This window comes from Arvicanthis niloticus, chromosome 1 (assembly GCF_011762505.2).
Source record: "Arvicanthis niloticus isolate mArvNil1 chromosome 1, mArvNil1.pat.X, whole genome shotgun sequence".
In the NCBI taxonomy this organism is placed as follows: domain Eukaryota; kingdom Metazoa; phylum Chordata; class Mammalia; order Rodentia; family Muridae; genus Arvicanthis; species Arvicanthis niloticus.
Window position 1 is genome coordinate 46,919,940 of NC_047658.1, and position 4,937 is coordinate 46,924,876.

At 38.8% G+C, this 4,937-nt stretch overlaps 1 pseudogene; it reads left to right on the top strand.

The window, feature by feature from the left end:
• The first annotated feature begins 402 nt into the window (after positions 1-402).
• Positions 403-1,043, top strand: LOC117710046 (large ribosomal subunit protein eL8 pseudogene; annotated as a pseudogene).
• Positions 1,044-4,937: the final 3,894 nt, after the last annotated feature.

Consider the following 4,937-nt stretch of genomic DNA (forward strand, 5'->3'; position numbering starts at 1 on the left):
ATGAAAAATGTCCCTCAGCCCTTTCCAATGTGGAGTTCTGAATTTCACCTTTTAATATTCAGAGATATAAAGAATATGAAAAAGGTAAGTTTGAGCCACAAATAGGCCAAATTGTAGTAAGATGATAAATATTTTTCCTACACCTTGTAAATGATTATTAATCAGAACAGAAAGTGAGTGTAAATTAGTAGTCTCCATCTTTAAAGTTCAGTTGAATCTTCTACAAATAGTGTTTGTTCAAAAAATATAACCTGGAACATTCTGAGTGAATCCCTGGTTTACAATAATGAACATCTGAAGAGACATTCTGTTCCATCATACTACAGTTATGATGGAAACTGCCTGTGATATGTATGAAATCTTTAAAAATTATACTTCATCTTTTTCCTCCAGCCAAGCAAAATGCCGAAAGGAATGAAAGCCAAGGGGAAGGTGGCCCTGGCCCCTGTCATCATGAAGAAACAGGAGACCAAAAAGTTGGTCAATCTTTTGTTTGAGAAAAAGCCCAAGAACTTCATCATTGGGCAGGACATCCAGCCTAAATCATATCTCACACTCTTAGCCAAATGGCCCCACTACATCAAGCTGCAGTGGCAAAGGGCCATCTTCTATAAGCAGCTCAAAGAACTTCCTGCCATTAACCAGTTCATCCAGCCCTGGACAGGCAAACAGCTACCTTGCTGCTTAAGCTTGCCCTCAAGTACAGGTCAGTGACAAAGCAGGAGAAGAAGCAAAAGCTACTGGCCTGTGCTGAGAAGAGATCTGCTGGCAAAGAGGGCATCCCAACTAAAAGACTACCTGTCCTCCAAGTAGGGGTCAATACAGTCACCACCTTGGTGGAGAACAAGAAGACTCAGTTGGTGGTGACTGCCTGTGATGTAGACCCCATTGAACTGGTGGTTTTCCTATCTGCCCTGTGCCAAAAGATGCAGGCCCCCTACTGCATCATTAAGGGAAAGGCCAGGCTGGGGTGCCTGGTCCACATGAAGATATTCACCACTGTTGCCTTCACACAGATTAACTCAGAAGACAGGGTGCTCTAGATGAGCTGGTAGAAGCTATTGGGACCAATTACAACAACAGATATGATGAGATTCATGTCACTGGGGAGACAACGTCCTGGGTTCTAAGTCTATGGCTCGCATTGCCAAGCTGGAAAAGGCAAAGGCTAAGAAACTCACCACTAAACTGGGTTACACTGCTAAGTTTTCTGGACATAAATATGATTGCAAAATTATCTTCCTAAGAGCTTACACTTTACAACTTTAGGCACTATCATTCTTCAGATGCTATCCACCTTGTTTCTGTTTTAGTCTTGAGACAGGACCCTTACTAGCCTATAACAAATAGACTAGACTGGTTTGAGAACCAGGTGTTTACCTGTTTCTGCCTCCCAGTGCAGGGATTACAAGAGCAGGCACCATGCCCAGCTTTCTCCTTTCTCTTCACTATCTATCTATCTATCTATCTATCTATCTATCTATCTATCTCTACTTCACTCTCCTTCTTTCCCCTTCCCTCCCTTCCTCCCTTCTTCCCTCCTTTATCCCCTCTCTTTCTGACATAGGATCTCTTTGTACAGTTCTGACTAGGCTGGCCTTGAACTCATAGAGGTCACCAGGTATCTGCCTATCTCTGCATTTGAAGGGTTGAAATTAAAGAGTTGTGTCACCATACATAACCCAATTTGCTTTCTTTAATGTGGGTTCTGGAAACTGAACTTGGGTTTGGATGTTTGCCTCATATGCATTTCACTGATTGAACTATCTTCTCAGTCCTCAAGATGCCGTTTTTTTTTTTTTTTTTTCTATTACAATGAAGAATCCCTGAAATATTCATCCTAGTTGAAAGGAAACCTAGTTTTTTAGAATTCTTTTTAATTTTTTAATCACTTTTAGTGTTACATTAGTCTCTAGGAATCATGTTCATGTTTTTATCATATTTATTCCCTTTCCAAAACACTTTCTAAACTTACCTATCCATTCCTAAAATTTCCTACCCATCCCACTTTGTGTTCTTTTGTTTGATCAATCAAGACCAACTTGTGTAGCCCAAATATTCTTGGATATGTAGCCTTCTACTGGAGCATAGTTACCTAGGGCTACACTCTTAAAAACCAGATTCTCCTTCTCCATTGAACTGGCCATTAACAATAGCTCATTGGTTATGGGTAGGAGTTCATGGCCAGCTCCCTTCACCAGACTAGGATTTGTTCTGGCTTTGAGCTTGCATATTCTTTTGCATGCTGTCACAACTGCTGTGAGTCCTCATGTTCAGATGTCCTGCTGTAAGCAGAAGACACTGGTTCCTTGTAGTAATCCACCACCTCTAGCTCTGAAAGTTTCTGCCATTCTTTTGCAATGACCCAAAAAACCTTGGGAAAGGGAGGTGGCATATATTAGTTGCTTTTAGGGCTGAATATTTTGTAGTATCTTAGTCTCTGAACTTTGGCCAGGTGTGAAACTCTGTGTTAATCACCACCTATTAAAAATAGAAGCTTCCCAGTTGGTAAGTGTGAAATTCTTTAATCTATGGGTATAAAAATAAATTATTAGGAGTCAGTTTAATAGTATGCCTATTTAGCAGAATAATAGTAATGGGCTTCTTCTAGAGCCTGTGGTCTATCTAGCTATAAGGTTTTTTGGCCCAATAGCAGTGCCAGATATATGTGGTGCAGGATTTAAATCCAACCAGAAAGTGGTTGGTGACTCCCATGATGTCCATGCCACTACTGCACCAATGACCAAGTCTTCTTAGAGGAATCATTATTTAGGCTCTAAATGCACAAGACCAATGTTTAATTTTCTCCTCCAGTAATAGACATAGCATCTTCCAGCACTATGAAAGGTAACTAGTAGGAATGAAGCATTCAGTTAGCACCACCTTGATTTCTCCATATTCTGGGATTAAAGTTTCAGCAATGGAGTCTTACTATCAAGTTCTGGAGAGAAACTAAGAACATTGGCAACAGCCTATAATGATTCAGGTCTGTAGCTAACAATTCCAAAAGAAGTAAAGAGATAAAGTGAAATTACTCTATATTGAGGAACATTATTTCTTTTAGACATCATAGGCTAACAAACAAGTAAATTAAATTTTATGAATTACGCATTTGTGTATGTGTCTATGTTTGTGTAGATGCATGTGAGTTCAATGCTTGAGGAGGCTAGATAAAATCATCAGATTCCCTGTAATTAAATTGGTAGTGAGCTGCCTGGCGTAGGTGCTAGAAACTGAATTTTGTTCCTTCAGAGGAGCAGTGTGAGAGTATGAGCTATTAACCACTGAGCCAAGACTGCAGCACTAACATAAGTTACTTTTAGAGGAGGAGTAAATCTCTCTCTCTCTCTGTCTCTCTGTCTCTCTCTCTCTGTGTGTGTGTGTGTGTGTGTGTGTGTGAGAGAGAGAGAGAGAGAGAGAGAGAGAGAGAGAGAGAGAGAGACTGTACTTCATATATGCTAAGCAAGAGCTCTACCTCTGAGGTACCTCTCCTAGTTCAGACAATTTTCACATTAATATATAATGAAATGTTAAAGCTAAAAAATATGGTGATCTTCAGATCACACACAAGACAGACATATAAATCATTTGTTTAACAATATTAGTAAAGAGGAAGATAGATGGCTTTGTGAGTAAAGTTGCATGCTGCCCAAACTGATGGCCTGAGTTTGGCCTCACACTGTGGGAGGAGAATGTAGACTCTCACAAGTTGTCCTCCAATCTCTACATGCCTCTGTGCTACCCTGACTAAGGAAACAAATAAAATGCAATACAAAGTTTTAGAGTTAAAAATAAAGTAGAACATAGTTTCTTAGTATGCTTAATTTTTCTGCTATTTGTTCAATAGAACATTGTTAATATCCTCCAAGACTGTGATCCAAAACCAAAGAGCACGGATATTCCGCTAAGAAATGTTGACCCAGATCTAGCTGAGTCCTGTGTCAGATATTCATTTTACAAAATCTTTGTGTCATGTATATATCCACTAAAATAATTGAGGCATTAAACTAAAATCTAAAAATAATATTGGCTTGCAGTTAATGTTCTAGGAATGAAAGTGGACCAGGATATCATAGGATTATGATAAAAGTATCAAAACATACACAAAGCATTATAGGAGCTTTGAGTAGAAAGTATACAGCTTTGTGAAGATGATTCACTGAAGAGGTAGAAATTAAAGCTGTATCTTGGGGACCAAGTTAAGAAGAGCGAACAGTCCTGGCAAGAGAAGTTTGTGATGCTTAGGAATGGTATCTTTTCTGTAATGCTGTGACTATTAGATTCAAAAAGTTGTTCTAGGTAAACAAGGCAGGGTAGAAGTTATTGAGGACCTAATGGTAGATCTAATGGAACATTGTTAATATCCTCCAAGACTGAGGACCTAATGCACCTCCCCCATCAGGACAGTGAGGGAACAGAAGAGCTTTAACTAAAGGACATGATGTTATCACACTTCTGTTTCAAATAATTGTGTACATCATACAAAGGTTACACAGGGGATTACTACTTGCATTCTAGACAACTTAGTAGAAAGAAGGGTACACAAAGAAAGTGTGATCATCAAAGTCCAAAGACCCTTGTAATGTAGGACTCCAAAATAATGAATTCCAAATGGGTTTAGAGAGTTTTCAACTTCTAAATATTCACAAAGAAATTCATTTATGCCACATTCATGCACTTCCTTGATAGGCTTGCAAAGCTCTTGGACAATAGTTGATACTGACAATTTTAAAAGAGGATTTGTTTTCTACAAAGATCATCTTCACCATTTCTCAGTCTGGTTCCAGGATGTTAAACGTACATGGGCAGAATCAATGCATTTTCCAGTGAATATTTTCCTCGCCACTAGGCAGAATATAGACTGTTAACCTAATAAACAAGCAAAAAACCAAATTCTACTAAGTTCCAACAATCTTTAAGAAAGATAAGCAATAAAA